The sequence below is a fragment of the Trachemys scripta genome, chromosome 5 (assembly GCF_013100865.1).
Source record: "Trachemys scripta elegans isolate TJP31775 chromosome 5, CAS_Tse_1.0, whole genome shotgun sequence".
Classification (NCBI taxonomy): Eukaryota; Metazoa; Chordata; order Testudines; family Emydidae; genus Trachemys; species Trachemys scripta.
In genome coordinates, this window is record NC_048302.1 from 14,030,929 (window position 1) to 14,050,601 (window position 19,673).

Consider the following 19,673-nt stretch of genomic DNA (forward strand, 5'->3'; position numbering starts at 1 on the left):
GAAGATAAACAGATGATTTAGAAAAGCAGAGCTGAATTAATCTGAGTGTGGAAATTCTCAACTGGAGGGAACTTCAGGAGATGGTGGCAGAGATGGGTTGGTCTGGTTCTGCAAGCCTGCTGAAGTGTCCATTGTGATGAATCTGTGTACTTTGTTACTTGAAAGGAAATTTTCAGATATGCTCAGATAAAAGTTTGTGTTCTCTAGCTTTCAATCTGAATCAAAATCTTAGTACTGACCATTCTTGATTCTACAGGCAGAGGATGTGTTCACATCTGCTACCTCATTTTTACACCTTAATTAGGTTACTATATTGAATGGAAACTAAGGGCTGGTCTGCACTACACAGATTGACGTAAGGCAGCTTACGTTGACCTATTTATGTCTGTGTACACAGTACAGCCTTGTCCCGCCAATGTAAGTACCGTGCTACACAAACATAACAACTCCACCTCCATGAGAGGCATAGGGCTTATGTCTGTGTAATTAGGGCAACGCAGTATCTCTGTAGACACTGCGTTACTTACATCAGCTGTTGGCTGCCATGTTGGAGCCTTGAAATTTGACAAAAAAGCTGGGACGCTAGAGCCTGGCTGCCGCTGTGCTCGCCTGGCTCCCCACTCAGGGAAGCAAGAAGCCCGGGTGAGTCCTCTTTTCTCCCCCTCTTCCCACTCCTGGTGGGAAGCTGCACGGAGTTGAGAGCCCTGGCTCTCAGCCCTCTTCAGTCGGTGGAAGTGCTCCTGGTGAGGATGCGCACCACCAACAAGAGAAGGGTAGTGTGGACATCAGTAATTACTGAGGGGGCTGTAAATTGACCTAACATAGATTGACTTAGTCTGTAGTGTAGACATACCTTAGTAACTCTTAGCCTGTGTGGATAGTTCTCTGAAAATGTCCACGCATTGTGCAGAGGTGGTCAAACAAGCAAACAGGATGTTAGGAATCATTAAAAAGGGGATAGAGAATAAGACTGAGAATATATTATTGCCCTTATATAAATCGATGGTATGCCCTCATCTCGAATACTGCGTACAGATGTGGTCTCCTCATCTCAAAAAAGATATACTGGCACTAGAAAAGGTCCAGAAAAGGGGAACTGAAATGATTAGGGGTTTGGAACGGGTCCCATATGAGGAGAGGCTAGGACTCTTCAGCTTGGAAAAGAGGAGACTAAGGGGGATATGATAGAGGTATATAAAATCATGAGTGATGTGGAGAAAGTGGATAAGGAAAAGTTATTTACTTATTCCCATAATACAAGAACTAGGGGTCATCAAATGAAATTAATAGGCAGCAGGTTTAAAACAAATAAAAGGAAGTTCTTCTTCACGCAGCGCACAGTCAACTTGTGGAACTCTTTACCTGAGGAGGTTGTGAAGGCTAGGACTATAACAGAGTTTAAAAGAGAACTGGATAAATTCATGGTGGTGAAGTCCATTAATGGCTATTAGCCAGGACGGGTAAGGAATGGTGTCCCTAGCCTCTGTCTGTCAGAGGGTGGAGATGGATGGCAGGAGAGAGATCACTTCATCATTGTCTGTTAGGTTCACTCCCTCTGGGGCACCTGGCATTGGCCACTGTCGGTAGACAGGATACTGGGCTAGATGGACCTTTGGTCTGACTCGGTATGGCCTTTCTTATGTTCTTGTGTGTAACAAAATGTAAGCTTGCATTCTTCAGTAGTTCAGTGGTTAGGTCACAGGTATCATGCTGCTCCTTGTATCTTCAACTAAAAATAATAATCATTTCTGTTGGGTATCTAGAAAGCTTTAGATATTCAAATGCTTATAGAATATTCTGTTCGCTCAGGAAAAAGTGGTCCAGAAGAATCAAGACCTCTTGTAAGTTTAGAGAGAGAGTCAGTTTTCCAAAATGCTGGTTTGTTTTCTTTAAGGGTTTTACAAAACATAATATGAATTAAACTTTGTTGATAAAGGTAAATACACAACTGGTGTTGCCCCTGAACACAACTATGCTGTATTCTACAGGAGAGCTAAAAAATGGAACTGACTTATTTCTTTTGTCCAAGCTAAGTTACCTCAAAGAAATTAAATAAACAGCATAAATGGTGAAAAGGAGATAGATAGATTTAAAAACATTTCAGACTTAAGGGTGGTGGTATAAATTTTAATTTTCTGTATCTTGTCCATTTATAGAATAAAACGTTATTGTGACTGTGAAAGAACTTTAAATGTTTGATATGGTTATTTTTATTTGAAGTCACAGCTTTGGAATAATTAAAATATTCCAAATGGAGGACTGAGGAAACTATACAACCTAAACGTCCTTTCATGCATTCCCCGTCTCTCCTTTTGTACCCAGCGCCACTCCACATGTACAAACTAAGTTTCTATATGAAATTCAGTGAGAGTTTTCTGTCAGAAGCGTATGGGGCGGGAGGTGAAGTGTTAAAGGAACTTTTGATCTTAGAGTTATGTAAGGCAGGAAAATAAGCTGTTGAGTACTAAAAGGTATTCTAGGGTTTTAACTTCATCAACACTTCTGATAGACTAGCTCTAGTAATAGCAATATGAAGTGAGATTAATGTTTTGCTTTCTACAGGATGCAGCTGTGTTCAAATAAATGTTCTTTAAAAACAGGAAGTGCCTATGGGGAGATGCGTGTAATTCTTGACTTGTCTTTCCTATATGTTAATGATGCGTAACTGAGAGTGTATTGAGTAGAGGAAGGCTTTATTTTAACTCAGTGTAGTGGTACTAGGTGCAAAGTAAGAAAAAATTTTACGGCTCCCTCCTTAGTATTTTATTTTCATTGTAAAAGTGTTTAATTTGGGTGGAATAATAAAATTAGTAACTAGTGTATTTTGTTTCCTAACTCAGTATACTTTAACTGATTTTGATTTATGCCAAATTAAAAACAAAAGTGTTAAGATCTCATTCTATGTTAAAAGCACATCATATTACCCATCTACTTCACAGGGCTGCTAGGTTCATCTGTATTATATAGATGGGGAAACTGAGGAATAGAGGATAAAAAAAATTCCTAGGGCTGAAGAGGGGTGTCTGCATCAGATCAAGGATAAAAATTCAGGAATCCCTGATTTTTAGTATAGTTCTTCTCTTGTCGTATTATTAGTACTCAGTCATTCCCTAGACAAATATTTCCACATTTTAGTGTGTATTCTAATTTATTTTCACATTTCCCACTTTATTGTCTATACTCAATTTGATTTAAAAGAGAAACTAAATATATTTTCTGTGTATGCCTAATTGTAGTTGGATATTGGTTTAAATTAGCAGAAGGAGAAGGAGTTTAGTAGCTCTGAAAGCTTTTTTTGTAAGATAGTGGTCAAGAATCACTGTTGTTAACTAACAGTTTTTCTTTGGGAGACGTTTTATGCTTAGTTTGATGTAAATTTTTCATAATTTTTCCCACCAGCCAAATCTTGATAGATTCTATTTGCAAACACTTTTTTGTTGTACATCTGCTCATAAATGTTGCTTTGAAGATATTGACATTAACACATTTTGACATTACTATTAATTTATATTATAGTTACGTCTAGGAACTCTAGTAAAAGATGAGGGTTCCATTGTGCTAGGCAGTGTACAGATGAGTAACAAAGAAGACTGTTCTTGTTCCAGAGAACTTAGTGTAGGGGTAAAATTTTCAAAAGGGACTGGTGCACTTAGGTGCTTTTTGAAAGTTTTACCCTAATTGTCATTAAGCAACAGGTGGACAAAATAAACAGAATGGGGTGGGAGTGGATGGGAAGATGAGGATAAATTGAAAAGATAGTGAAAACACCGTTTTGATGAAATCAGAAGTATCAAATTTTTTTTGTTTTTAGTGCATCATAGAAACGCAAACAAATTAAGATCAATGTTAGAAGACTTATTTGGATGTGTATCCTCTTGTCGTTTAACAAACTTACCCTTCATATCTTTTGTTTAAAATGGAGTAAAAGTAACTTTAACTGACATGGTTTGTAGTTAGTGTGCACCAAGCTGGTGCGTGAATCTGCAGTATACTAGCTTGCGACACACTAACTTGTTTTGTGGACCCTGCTACTGTGCATTAAAAGTTCTTTAGTGCACTTTGATATGCTGCTGGAACATATGCAGTTAATGTTCAGCAAGCTAGTTCACTGTACATTCCCGCCCCGGCTTGTCACGCACCAAGTCTCTGGGTAGGCAAACCTTAATTTTTTGTTGTTGAATGAATTAATCTCGGTATTTGATATGACAACACAATATATGTTCAACAGTGAAGAAAAGTCAACTTCTCAGACTAATTCCTTTCTAATCAGTTGTGGTGATTTCATGTGAAGTGTCTGTCTAGGTACTTATGTGGCCCTTTTTATCGCATCTAGCTCCTCCTAGGCATTGATCAGTTTATCCTTACACCACCTTATGAAGTAAGGAAGTAGTAGTACAGGAGAACCTCAGAGTTACGAACATGTCTGGAATGGAGGTTGCTCATAACTATGAAATGATTGTAACTCTGAACAAAATTTGATGGTTGTTCTTTCAAAAGTTTACTGCTGAACATTGACTTAATATAGCTTTGAAACATTACTATGCAGAAGAAATATGCTGCTTTCTCTTTATTTTTTTTAGTAGTTTACATTTAACACAGTACTGTACAGTATTTGCTTCTTTTTTTGTCTCTCTGATACGGTCTGATTGTGGACTTCCGGTTCCAAATGAGATGTGTGGTTGACTGGTCAGTTTGTAACTCTTGTGTTCATAACTCTGAGGTTCTACTGTATGACCATTTTATGGATAAGGAACTGAAACAGGCACTTGGCCAAGGGCACAAGGGACTAAGGCCTGGTCTACACTACGGGTTTAGGTCGACTTTAGCAGCGTTAAATCGAATTAAGCCTGGACATGTTCACACGACGAAGCCCTTTCTTTCGACTTAAAGGGCCCTTTAAACCAGTTTCTTTACACCACCTTCGACGAGGGGATTAGCGATAAAATCGGCCTTTGCGGGTTGGAATTGGGGTAGTGTGGACGGAATTCGACGTTATTGGCCTCCGGGAGCTATCCCACAGTGCTTCATTGTGACCGCTCTGGACAGCACTCTCAACTCAGATGCACTGACCAGGTCGACAGGAATAGACCCGCGAACGTTTGAATTTCATTTCCTGTTTGCCCAGCGTGGAGAGCACAGGTGATCATGCAGAGCTCATCAGCACAGGTAACCGTGATGGAGTCCCAGGATCGCAAAAGAGCTCCATCATGGACTGAACGGGAGGTACGGGATCTGCTCGCCATATGGGGAGATGAATCAGTGCTAGCTGAACTCCGCAGCAGTAAAAGAAATGGCAAAGTATTAGAAAAGGTCTCCAAGGCCATGAAGGACCGAGGCCATAACAGGGACACACAGCAGTGCCGCGTGAAAATTAAGGAGCTACGGCAAGCCTACCACAAAGCCAGAGAAGCAAATAGAAGGTCCGGGGCAGAGCTGCAAACTTGCCGCTTCTACGCGGAGCTGCATGCCATTCTAGGGGGTGCAGCCACCACTACCCCAACCATGTGCTATGACTCTGTCAATGGAGAAACACACAGGGAAGAGGGTTCGGGGAACGAGGAAGATGAGGATGGAGGTAATGTAGGTAGCTCACAGCAGCAAGGAAGCGGAGAAACCGGTTTCCCCAACAGCCTGGATATGTTTGTCACCCTGGACCTGGAACCAGTAAACCCCGAACTCACCCAAGACCCTGAGGGCACACAGGAGACCTCTGGTGAGTGTACCTTTGTAAATATTACACATGGTTTAAAAGCAAGCGTGTTTAATGATTAATGATTAATGATTAATTTGCCCTGGCAATCGCGGCCAGTACAGCTACTGGAAAAGTCTGTTAACGTGTATGGGGATGGAGCGGAAATCCTCCAGGGAAATCTCCAGAAAGCTCTCCTTCATGTACTCCCAAAGCCTTTGCAAAAGGTTTCTGGGGAGGGCTGCCCTATCCCGTCTGCCATGGTAGGACACTTTAGCACACCAGGCCAGTAGCACGTAGTCTGGAATCATTGCATAACAAAGCATGGCAGCATATGGTCCCGGTGTTTGCTGGCATGCAGACAACATCCATTCCTTATCTCTCTTTGTTATCCTCAGGAGAGTGATATCATTCACGGTCACCTGGTTGAAATGGGGTGATTTTATTAAGGGGACATTCAGAGGTGCCCGTTCCTGCTCTTCTGAACAGAAATGTTCCCCACTGTTAACCAGGCGGTGGGGGGAGGGGTGAAGTGATCATCCAAGAGAATCGGGTGCGTGTGTAGGGGGGAGGTGGTTTACTTGGGTTTGTGCTGCATGTTAACCCGGAAACCGCAGCCCCTCCTTTTACATTGAAAACCCATTTTAAATGACCAACCCAATTCATCCTTGATATGGGAAATGAGGGCGCTGCTGTTTGAAACCATTCCCACATGTTAAGAAGGTTAAAAAAGCCAAAAGACTGTGGATTACCATGGCTGCCTGCAAGCCGAAATCTGTTGCCTGGCACTGCATGAGTGATCTCTCCTACCAAACCGGCAGGCCCTCACTATAAGAGGAAAAATGCGACCTTGTAACGAAAGAGTGTACCCATTGTTCTCTAAAATGTCTTTTTTAACCACCTCTCCCTTCTCCTCCACCAGCTGCAAATGTTTCTCCTTCGCAGAGGCTAGTGAACATTAGAAAGAGAAAACGGAGGACGCGGGACGATATGTTCACGGTGCTCCAGATGTCCTCCCACGCTGATAGAGCACAGCAGAATGCGTGGAGGCAGTCAATGTCAGACATGAGAAAAGCACAATATGAACGAGAGGAGAGGTGGCGGGCTGAATGGCGGGATGAAAAGAGCAAGTGGCGGGCTGAAAATGATAGGTGGCATCAGCTTGCAGACAGAAGGCAAGAGTCAATGCTCCGTCTGCTGGAGCATCAAACTGATATGCTCCAGCGTATGGTTGAGCTGCAGGAAAGGCAGCAGGAGCAGAGACCGCTGCTACAGCCCCTGTGTAACCAACAGCCCTCCTCCCCAAGTTCCATAGCCTCCTCACCCAGACGCCCAAGAACATGGTGGGGGCCTCCGGCCACCCAGTCACTCCACCCCAGATGATTGCCCAAGCATCAGAATGCTGGCCTTCAATAAGAGTTAAAGTTTTAAAATGCAGTGTGTCCTTTTCCTTCCCTCCTCCCCCACCCATCCCGTGCTACCTTGGCAATTATCCCCCTAGTTGTGTGATGAATTAATAAAGAATGCATGAATGAGAAGTAACAATGACTTTATTGCCTTTGCAAGAGGTGCTCGAAGGGGGAAGGGGAGGGTGGGGTGGTTTGTTTACAGGGAAGTAGAGTGAACCGGGTGGGATGGGGGCGGAGGGTTCATCAAGGAGAAACAAACAGAAGTTTCACACCGTAGCCTGGCCAGTCACAAAACTCGTTTTCAAAGCTTCTCTGATGCGCACCGTGCCCTGCTGTGCTCCTCTAACCGCCCTGGTGTCTGGCTGCGCGTAATCAGCTGCCAGGCGAGTCGCCTCAACCTCCCACCCTGCCATAAATGTCTCCCCCCTACTCTCACAGATATTGTAGAGCGCACAGCAAGCAGCAATAACAATGGGGATATTCTTTTCGCTGAGGTCTGAGCGAGTCAGTAAGCTGCGCCAGCGCGCTTTTAAACGTCCAAATGCACATTCCACCACCATTCAGCACTTGCTCAGCCTATAGTTGAACAGGTCCTGACTCCTGTCCAGGCTGCCTGTTTACAGCTTCATGAGCCATGGCATTAAGGGGTAGGCTGGGCCCCCCCCCTTGTGATCCACCAGGGCTTGCAGCAGCATTGAAAAATACCCCTTGCGGTTTATGTACTCAGTGGCTTGGTGCTCCGGTGCCAAGATAGGGATATGGGTTCCGTCTATGGCCCCATCACAGTTTGGGAATCCCATTTCAGCAAAACCATCCACTATTGCCTGCATGTTGCCCAGAGTCACTACCCTTGATATCACCAGGTCTTTCATTGCCCTGGCAACTTGGATCACAGCAGCCCCCACAGTAGATTTGCCTACTCCAAATTGATTCCCGACTGACCGGTAGCTCTCTGGCGTTGCAAGCTTCCACAGGGCTATCGCCACTCGCTTCTCAACTGTGAGGGTTGCTCTCATCCTGGTATTCTGGCGCTTCAGGGCAGGGGAAAGCAAGTCACAAAGTTCCATGAAAGTGCCCTTACGCATGTGAAAGTTTCGCAGCCACTGGGAATCGTCCACACCTGCAGCATGATGCGGTCCCACCAGTCTGTGCTTGTTTCCCGGGCCCGGAATCGGCGTTCCACGCCATGAGCCTGCCCCAGTAACATCATGATTTCCACATTGCTGGGGCCTGTGCCTTGTGAGAGGTCTATGTCCATGTCAATTTCCTCATCACTCTCTTCGCCGCGCTGCATTCGCCTCCTCGGCTGGTCCGGGTTTCGCCTTGGCATGTCCTGGCTCTGCATATACTCCAGCACAATGCGCATGGTGTTCATAGTGCTCATAATGGCCGCGGTGATCTGAGCGGGCTCCATGATCCCAGTGCTAGCTATGGCGCCTGGTCTGAGAAAAGGCGCGAAACTAGTATCTGATGGACCAGGAGAAGGAGGGAGGGCCGAGTGACGACATGGCGTACAGGTACAGGGAATTAAAATCAAGAAAGATGGCTGTGCATCAAGGAGAAACACAAACAACTGTCACACAGAATGGTCCCCCCAAAGATTAAACTGAAAACCCTGGGTTTAGCAGGCCATTAATTTCATGGAGGGAGGGGAAGCAAATGAATACAGAACAAATCTATTTTTTACATCTTAAGCTGGCAGCCGACGGTGCAGCATGACTGATAGCCTCTGCAGTACGATGACGATGGATACCAGTTGTAATATACCATCTTCTACCAAAAGGCAAGGGGCTGCTGCTGTGTAGCAATGCAGCCCCACGTCTGCCAGCACCCAGATCGCCCTCGGCCTCTTCTGGGTGCTTAGCAGACAATATTGGGCAATTGGCAGAAAATAGCATACTACGACTGATAGCCATCATCATCGACACAGTAGCATGTCTGCCCAGGTGCCCATGATTGACAGCCACTGCAGTACAACGACGACGGATACCAGTCATAATATACCATCTTCTACCAAAAGGCAAGGGGCTGGTGTAATGCAGCCCTACGGCTGCCAGCCCCACGGCTATTAGTCATGCTACACCGTCTACCGCCAAAAGGCAGTTAGCAGCTGCTGCTGTGTAGCAATGCAGTCCCACGTCTGCCAGCACCCAGATGACATATGGTGACAGTGAGCTGAGCGGGCTCTATGCTTGCCATGGTATGTTGTCTGCACAGGTAACCCAGGTAAAAAGGCGCGAATCTATTGTCTGCCGTTGCTCTGACGGAGGGGGAGGGGCCTGACGACATGTACCCAGAACCTCCCGCAACACTGTTTTGCATCATCCGGGCATTGGGATCTCAACCCAGAATTCCAATGGGCGGCGGAGACTGCGGGAACTGTGGGATAGCTACCTATAGTGCAATGCTCCGGAAGTCGACGCTAGCCTCGGTACTGTGGACGCGGTCCGCCGACTAGAGCACTTAGAGCATTTTATGTGGGGACACACACAATCGGCTGTATACAACCGATTTCTATAAAACCGGCTTCTATAAATTCGACCTAATTTCGTAGTGTAGACATACCCTAAATGTAATTCTCCTAAGTCTGAATCAGTGCCTTAACCACAAGACCATCCTTCCTCTTGCCTAGTTTGGTGAGTACAAACTAGAAGACCAGCTTGTCCAAAATTAAATTATGGAGACTTACTTGCAGGGAGAGAAGCATCCAGACCCAAAAAGTCAAATTGGGAAGTGTATCCTAATTATTATTTTTAAGAGTTACTTGGTCATTCCGGCATATAGACAGATAGCACATGCATGTTAACTGGGTGGTACAGAGAGTGAAACTGATTTTTGACAGAAGAGAATATTACTCAGTAGGTAGGGCAGTATTTTAAGTCTTGTATCTGGGCTCCTGGCTGTTGTGTTTATATATTTTTCTTCATTTATTTTAACCTTTTTTCAGTCTTTCCCTCATTGTTAAAACTTTTTAGCTTTTTTTAAATCCTTTACTTAGAGCTTTATCGCTAATACGTTTTATGGACTTTAGACTGTCACCTTTTGTATTTGTTGCTTGGTGGCACATACTGGTCATTATAGTCTTATAACTCAAAGTGTAAAAAAACCCCTGACAATTTGGACACTTGCCTGCCTGTCTACTAGAAAAATACTGTGAGCTTGTTTCAGATGGCATACTAGTAATTATTGCTGGAGCCTCTGTGAATCTATTATGAAACTTCAGTTTTTTTTTCCCCTCTGCATCAGTTGTATCTCTGTGTGTATACAATATGTCAATACAGCTTAATTTAGTGGTTGCTTGAAAAGGCTATTAACATTGCATGAAATACTTATATATAGCTAATATCTAGAGGTTAAATGACTGAAGATAGGATTCAGTTCCCAGTGGCTTTCAGGGGCAATTCTCTGATACATGGTGTATACACTCTAGTCCTTCTCTTGGTTTCTGGAAAGGGAAAGTTCACCTCATCTTTCATCTCTCCCTTATGCTGAGGGTAAGTAAACTTTGAATTACTGGTCTGTGTATGGGTAAGGTTTTGTCTCCATTCTCCCTTGTCAGCAAGTGGACAGGATGGAGCGAGAGAAGAGGGGCGTTCTATCCCCTTCTGTGTTTTTGTTTTTGAGAGGGTTCAATACTGTTCCCTATTCGTCTCTTGGTTAAGTGTCTGAGATTTTGCCATGCTGGTTTTGGTCCACCTCTGCCCTTGGTCTCAATCACCCCACAACCCTACTCTTCATAACTTTTAGGAGCAGCAGTGTGGTGATTACAAAATCAGGGATCAGTGGTGAAACTGACCAATCACCTTCGAAATACAAGTGGAATGGAAGAGATTGTAGTAAGTTACGCTGTGCAGCTGCTTGGGAGCGAGCAGTGATAGTCATATTTTTGCACTGTCCACATTGGCGCTTAGGTCAGTGTAACTTGGTGGGTGGTGGCTTATTCACACCTCTGAGCATAGTAAATTATCCCGACATATGTGGTAGTGAGTACAAGCCCTTAGTTACTGTGCTGATATAGAATAAGAACTTGAAGAGAATATCGTAATGTATATGTGTAGTGAGGCTAAGTTAAGGTTGTACATGAAACTTTAATTCTTTAACTTCCTGTCTTTTGAGTGCTTAATTTTGCAACCTTAAGATTCCTTTTACATGATTTGTTTTATTTGTTCAGTCTGCAGATTGGCCAATCTATAACTCTTTTTTCACTCCCATAATACTGGGTGCACAAAAATTGGCCAAACCAATTTTTCCTGTAAATCCAGAGATGTCCTATGACCAGGTTCTCTCCCTCCAAATCCATCTGGATTAATTTCCTTTGGGACTAAAAACCATGACTGTTTGAGATTCTGATACCTTCAACAAGACAGTTTGTCGCTAGAGTCTATCAATCTATCTGGAAAAAAAAAGTAATGTGGTGAAATCTGTTTTATGAACTTGACGTTCCTATTGGAGGTATTCAACAAAAGGTTTGAGCCACTGTGATCCTTCCAAATCTACCTGATATTCAGAAGCCTGCATTCCACAGGACACTGTCAGTTGGCCGTGTATCATGATGTATGGGGAAACAAGTATTACTAGGCTGACACACTCCTTCGGAGACTTTAGCTGGATACCTTATGCAATCTAGTTTGAGAAGTTGTCCTGGGAAACACTGGCATGTACTGCACATGTGAGTACACTGTGGTGTCACCAAGTTAGTTGTGCTATTTCTGGAAAGATTGATGGATTTGTGTTATCAGAAGACACACACTGGTAATGGACAAAATGGTCAATTCTATAGTACAGAGTGGATTGATTTACATTATTTTAATCATGATTTAAATTGGCAAGCAGGAAACCTTGATTTAAATAATCAATTTAATCTTATTTTGCATTTGTAATTTTTATTGGTAATCATTAAAACATGTTGATTTGCAGCTAAATATAGACTTACCAAATTTAGTGCATTACTTTTTGCTAACCAGGAGGATAAGCTATATCTACACACTTTTTTTTTTTTTTACAGCTAAATGTAGCTTTATTTTGATTAATGTTTACTTATGTTGGAAAATTTGTGAATGATTCATTTCTTCTTTACTAGACTAATTTTTTACTTACGTTTTGTATTGAGCTGCATTTGGATTGAAAGTGGAATTTGGCTAAAATTCACACAAGCTGCCTTTTAAAATATTATTTTTTATTAAGTAAAACTACCCTAAATGTGCTGGATCTCTCTTCTTATGTAAGTTTTGATAAAAACATATTTTGCAATTAAAACTGTTTTATTAAACAAAAGGAAGACTTTAAGACTTTAGAACAGGTAGAGCTCATCCTCTCAGAGCTTGTTTATATTTATAGACTAGAAAAGGGAAAACAAGTTTTCCTGCTTTTTCAACTTCCAATTTAACTTTGAATAAATTTAAATGAAGAAAATAGTCTTTCTTCACCTGCAGAAGAAGCTGTTGCTGTCAACATCTGGTTTAGCACTTCAGCAAACTCTGGCTCCAAATTTTTACCATTCATTGGTTTGATTTTCTTTAAAACTTTTGTAGCCTCCATGTCCTGCTTGAATATTTTTTTATTTAAGTGATTTTAATAGATTACTGTTAGTTTAATCCTTAACATAGGTTGTCACAATTCCAAATTTAAATTAAAATACTTTTTTCTTTTTAAAAATAAACTTATTTAAAATACATCTGTTTTAAATAAAATATTTAAATTAAAATTTGTTTTTTTTTTTTTTAATCTGCCTTGTTCTATAAATCGTATTTCCATGGGAGCTGATTTTCTGGTTACACAAAGACTTTCCAATCAAGTGAGGACTTAACCAGTAGCTGAATTAACCAGTGAGGTCATCTCCAGCTGAGATTTACCTATTGAGCATGGTGTGTTTGGTAAGTTTTGTTAAAAAGCTTCAAACTCCACAGCATGGAATTTAGAAGTAAAATTAATTACAAACAACCCACAACACTGCTGAAATTTGAAAACTATATAATATACAATAAAATGCTTCTAAGATACAAACAATTTTAATAGCAGATTAGTTAAATCTGTTTTCTAAAATTTTGTTTCGGCCATGTATGGCCGAACTATATTCTTAACCCTATTCTGCCAGTACTTTGACTTAGTCAGGATCCTAAAATTCATTATTCTTTTCATGGTATTTTAGTTTTGCAGAACTTCCAGATTTAGGTATTTTTATCCACCAGCGCTTAAATAGTGCAAGACAGCAATTTCTTTGCTTTCAACTGCTGTCCTATACATGGTGGATCCTAACCATTTTGCTGTTGTAAGCAAGTTTCAGTCTATACATGCCTCCCTCAATTGCTTCAGGTGTAACAGCACTCACATATGGGATTGGGACTGTGTTCAGTTTTGTTCCTTGCACCTGAACGATCCAAAGGAAAGTCAATTTTTTCAGTTTCATTTACAAAAAAAAAATTATGGCTAGCCCTTACCATTTCAGAGATAAACAGATGCAGTGATAGCTGCTTTAATCTGCATTCAGTCTGAAACAGTAGCTCTGAAAAGTATAAACTTGCCCCATTTATTTCAGTCAAGGCCCTGTGGGCTTCTCTTTTCTATGGCTGTAGAAAGTGGTACATTTCCAAGATGCCACAGAATTTGCCATTTTGCTGTAGCTGGACACTTTGTTTCCTGGCCACGATGGCAGGTGGTAAGTTAATAGGGAGCAGGTATACAAGATGATAGAAAGTCAATTGCCCTTGCCAGACAATATAGGAAAAAATACAAGCCTTATACCAGTGCAAACATCCGCTTGGGGTTCAATCAGGAAAATCCACTGGGAGAGAACAGCTGCTTGAGGGGAAAATAGACCTGTCTTTCAAGAAGTCTGCCGGACTTTGTCAGACTAATCTGGACTGAAATCCCCTACTTTGTGATCTGACTTCCCCCCCCCCCCCCACTCCCCCAGTTTGCGAAGTATTGTTCAGTTTCCATATGGATGAGTGAGCTTTGGGAGACTTCCCTTAAGGGCATATTCCTTAGAAAAGGTCCCAAGATGTAGACTCATCCTATCATAATTCAGCCTAGGAAAGAATCACGATAGGCCTGAAGCTATCCATTATCTGCTGTGGAGATGGGTGATAGAGCCTCTCTTCTGTTCTATTCCTGGTTACAAAAAAATCTGGAACAGAGCAGTGTCTGATTTGGTGTATTCTGTAAGTTCCCAGAAAAGTTCAAATCCAATATAGGGACACTCCCATACATACACTTCAGCAGCCTTAAATTTAGAATCTTTCCCTACTTTCTATCGCTCTGAAGGCTACTTCCTGTAAATCCTTATTTATTGATCCCATGGGGGAAACCTATATTTTACCTTGGGATAACAGTACTTTCAGCACATTTCCTTTGCCTCTTTGATATGGCTACCACTCCTACTGTGTTCATGATGCTTGACTTGATGATAGCCCACAGAGAGGAGAGAATCTAAGGCTATGTCTGCACTGTCGCAGTGCAGGTGATGGAATTGTGAATTGCAGAGTGCACCAAAATGTTGTGTTCTAACTGCCCTGTGTAGATGATTCTGGCGCAGACTGAAAGGTATCTAGTTCACATCAACATAGACTTATTAGATTCTCTCCTGGTCTCACCAGTGGCCTCCAAAGCTGCCTTCCATCTCTTCTGTACCATACTCTGTCTCACTTGACATTAGATATGCAATTCCTCCAAGCAGTACTGGAGTAACTCATCTAGTATCTCTCTGTCTCGTGAGTGGGGGTTTTAAGGCCTCACAGCTCCCTGCTTTACATTGTGAAAGGCCCAGCAAGCCAGTTTTGAAAAGTTACCATGCCTATGCTTTGCTTTCTCTGAGGGCTATGACTAGTACATTGCCATCAGTTACAAGTTACTATATGGTTCTTTGTAATCAAGCAAAAAGCATTACAAAGAAAACAGATTGAAATGCACACTAACTATACCTAGAGTCATCCACTGAAAGACTTACCAACCGTCCCGTAGGACTTGGGGGTCTCCTTGGACAGAAGATCTTGTCTGCTTGCTAGATCAGAAAGGCCAGGTCTACACTGTCGCTCAGGGGTGTGAAAAATCAAAGTGCTATAGCTGCTGAGTTGCACCAGTGCAGTTGTGCCACTGCAGCTTTTTAAATGTAGACCTGTTCTGAGTCAGTTTAAGCACAGCCTTCTTATGGTGGAAGCCCTTTCTTTGTCAGTTGGTCTCTAGAAAACCCAGTTTGAACCACCGTATGCAGGCTTCCCCAGTGGGTGGTACCTGCTTAGTGGTGTTTACAACCTAAGTGATTTACCTCAATGCCCCCACTGTTTTTGGTTCCTGGAGGAATTGTGGAAACCCTGCCCCCTGGAGTTGCATACAGTCCTTGGCCTGCAGTGATGCTTACATTTAATAAAATATGGACCCCAGCGATATCACATGGGATTGCAGTATGTCACAGCAGCCTACCAGGTTTTGCAGCAAACACTTTGAGAAGAGAACAGTCCTAAGAGCAAGGCTCTTAAAAGAAGGGAGATGGTATAGGTGGCCAAAGTATGCTACTGCTTTTCTGCACTATGGTTGTGTTATAGTTAGATACTTTCCAAGGTTTGAGCCCTGAATAAGTATGAGACTTGACATCAGACTAGTTAAAATCAGATTAGATTCCTGTTTCCATCACTAACTCTTCTGGACTAGATTACATTTTTAACATAATCCCTTAGATAACTGGTTCTTGGTAAAAAGATTTTATCTTTAATAGAAAAGACATCCCTCTGGTTAATAAAACAGCAAATAGAAATTCACAAGGCAGAACTAGAAGTATATTCCTTAGAATGGCACATGTCAATGATTAATGTTTGTATCTTTGGAGAAAAACCTTATTTGTTTTTAAACAGTTCTGTAACTATCAAATGTTTGCTGGCATCCAAACTGAATGTTTCTTGAACTTACTTAAGAGCTCTTTGGCCTAAGCTAGTTCTTCTGTAAAAAAAACAGTTAGATATTCTAAAAACATAGCACTATTAAATGATGCAATTAGCAGTTGGTGATTGTTGCAATTAACTGAGTGGTGGGAATGTGAGGGATGAGCTTGCACTACTTTATCTGTTGACTAAAGGATGCATTTAATTGCTTATAGAGAAAAAAATTCATCCTTCAAACCAATCAATAATAGCATAATCTTTTTAAAATATAAAGGAAATAGTTTCTGTAAGAAGGATCTGTTACCCTCATTTTGAAAACATAAGGGTCTGAAATCTCCTGATAGGTCTTGAATAATTTCCTTACACTTTCATTGTCTGCATACCTTTGGAAATTGGATTACTACAAAATTGCTGTATGTTTTACCTAAAAATACCGAGGTAGAATGTTATAAGAAACTTTTGAATTACAGATGGCTTGTGCAAACCTCCTTTTGTCATCCAGTTCATAGTATGTAGTTATGACATTGGTAAGAAATGATGGATTTTTATTTGAAGACCTCTCATTGGAAATTAGTGGAGGCACTTCTAGCTTTCCCTCTTAGTCAGTTTAATCATGTTTGAGTTGATCTAATGGCATTACAAGTAACACCAACAGTTAGTATAAATGAGATTAAACTGAAACATGAATTTTTCCTGTCCTGTACACATGACCTTTTTATTTGTTGGATAAGAAATTCAGTTATAGGAAGTCTTGTTTGAGTGAGTCCTTTTTATAAAGAATTAATTGAGAAGAAGTAAGGTTTTTTACCCACCAAAGCTTATGCCCAAATAAATCTGTTAGTCTTTAAGGTGCCACCAGACTCCTAATTAATTGAGAGGTTTCTTTTTGTATATTGCAAATATACATTTCAGAATTTTTGTATACGACCACTAACTATAACTTTAAATTTTCTTGTTGTGTATGAATATAACGTTAAGTTCAACATTCGTTTTCTGCATTGAATTTCCTCAAGAGGAAAGAAGGTGCTGTTGCATTGTATTTGAATGCACCTTTAAATCAAAATCATGTTGGAATACAAAGGAAACACTGCAGATTGAAGTGCATTGGTGTGGTAAGGGATGAGATGTATAAAATATTTAGACAGGTGTCAGACTACTCATCCTAAATGTAAACCCACATCAAGTCTTTCTTTTGCATAATTTGGAGATGTAGTCTGGTGTCCCCATTTTGGGAAGATTTAATGCAGGGATTTAGGTTACAGCATTTTAAGAGAATTTGTGTTTGTGCAACAGACATGTCAGGAGCAAAATGTTTAAGGATGTTTTGTACAATATGTTGGTCTAGATTTGAAAGGTTGCTTTCTCCAGGATGTCCATATAATGCTGAAATGACTACTCCGTCTCTAACCAGATTGGAGGCAGGCCAGATTAATGTCTCTAAAATTCAAGATTAAGCCCTGCTTTCAATCAGTATTTCCCCTCTGTGAGAGGTAGAGTGACCAGATGTCCCAATTTTATAGGGACAGTCCCGATTTTTGGGTCTTTTTCTTATATAGGCTCCTATTATCCCCCACCCCCGTCCTGATTTTTTTCCCCATTTGCTGTCTGGTCACCCTAGTGAGAGGATGGCTGCAGATCTATGTTGCAAAACACTACAGTACCTCTAGCCCCCAAATTCATAATTGATATTCTGTTTAATTACAAGTAAATCTTGATACCTGCTTATGAGTTCAGTTTCATAGCACCCAGTCATAAAGAGCTGTAAAAGCTGATTCTTTTTTATATTAAAAAAAAGTTGAAGCCAAAAGGATTGTGATTCATGACCAAGCATAAACTTGATTGATTTTTATCTTAACTCATTTCTAAGACTGCTCGGATGTTTTATTCTTGTAGTGACAAGTCTTTCTTGTATAATATGAATCCAAAATGTATAGGTGAAAATGGGTTATCATTTGAATCTGCATACTCAAGATATTACTGGCAGTGAAAGCAATCTGTTAACCTTGCATTACTAATTATGGTACTTCATTACCACGCTTCCTTATTAAAAGAATCAAAGTATTTTAGTGCCTTAAACAATGGAGTCCATGAATTATTTGTAATGTTAGAGAAATTTGGATCTTGCTTTTAATTAATAGAAAAAAGGCAGCTAGTGAAAGCAGTGCTGTAGTTATGCTTGATAGACCTCAGTCCAAACTTTTAGTTTTGGTTACAGTATTCATACATTTAGACATTCTGCTTCAGAAATGAATTGTTTGGGATAGTTTATACAACCATGTTGATTATGTCTCTTAGAGGCCACTTGATTTATCCTAATTGAGGAAAGGAAAAAGCCTTTTACCTTGGATGCAAAATTCAATTTTTTAATATCTTTTCTTTGGAATGGTAGATGCTAAATTAAGGTAGTCTTTTTAAAGTTTTGCAATTCTTGTAACTTTAAAGTTAAAATCAATTTAAAATGACTGAACTTTCTCCTGTTCAGGGTAATTCTTGATGTCCTGTGGAAAAATCCTGATGACGCTTGATAGTTAAATTCTTGAACTATACAATTGTAGGACATTATAAAAAATCATGGATGTATCAATTGTAAGCACCATTGCAAACTTACTTGGATTTCATCTTTTCTCACTTTCTTGGGGTACTGTGCATGTAAGCTTATACTGATATGCTGCTGGTGGTCGTGGGTGGGAAAATCAAAAATAGAAGTACAGAAGATTCTTTATGTAATTCATAAGGAAGGAGCAAAATACTAACGCTGATTTGCCTCACTAAATGTCCCTGAAACATTTTGGTAGCATACAATGGCATAGATCTGTGTGATACATACTTTGAATTTACATGACACAACAGTACAGGTTTGGTTATGATGTCAAATGTGCTTTAGAAGAGCTTGCTTTAATTGGTCTGGCCAAGATACCTTTAAAGTGAATGGTAATTTGGGATACTTAAACTATTTTTTTATACTCAGGTGGAGACAGTTTATAAAGTGATTTTCAGGAGTTGGCGTGCACCACTTTATGAAAATCAGGTCTCCTTAAGGTGTCAGATTGGGCACCAAAAATCTTGTCCTCTATTCCTAGCTCATAGAAACAGAGGTATTTTTAATAAGCTTGAAACAAGTAGACAAGAGGAGATATTAAATGTAAATGAGTGGGTATTCAGCTTAAAAAAAAAAAAAAAAAAGCCAGAGATAAATTTGTGAAATGTTAATACCCAATAAATGGGTACAGATTTGAAAATATTGATGTTGGGTCAGAGAAGAATTAATATTTTTTTTAAAAAAATCTTCGTTTCACAAAACAATACATAAAGTGGAATAAAATGCAGGAATTAGTTTATCTATTTATTAATATTTAAAATATTTTCTATTTATTAATTTTATATATGACTCATGAATGTGACTAATTGCTTTGAAAATTCATCCTGTCACCATGGATGTAAGCCCAATCAAAGACTTTGTGTAAAATTTTCACAAGTACCTAAAGCACCTAAGTGCATTAACTGCTTTTGAGAATTTTACCCTTAGTTCATAACTGCTGCTTCCTAAGTCTGTTGCGTATGGGTGAAGATGCCCATAAAATGGTCTGTCACAAGTAGCATGGCTAATGTATTTTTTTTTTCTGAATTTAAGACTTTTTAAAAATGGATTTTCCCAAGCAGGAGTAGATTTACCAAACATGACTCTATTTTCAGTAGTAGTTT

General features: G+C 40.6%; 1 protein-coding gene across 3 annotated transcripts in view; it reads left to right on the forward strand.

Moving 5' to 3' along the window:
* Window positions 1-19,673, forward strand: part of BMP2K (BMP2 inducible kinase) — a 113,418-nt gene that overhangs the window by 5,903 nt on the left and 87,842 nt on the right. The gene's annotated exons all lie outside the window — the stretch shown is intronic.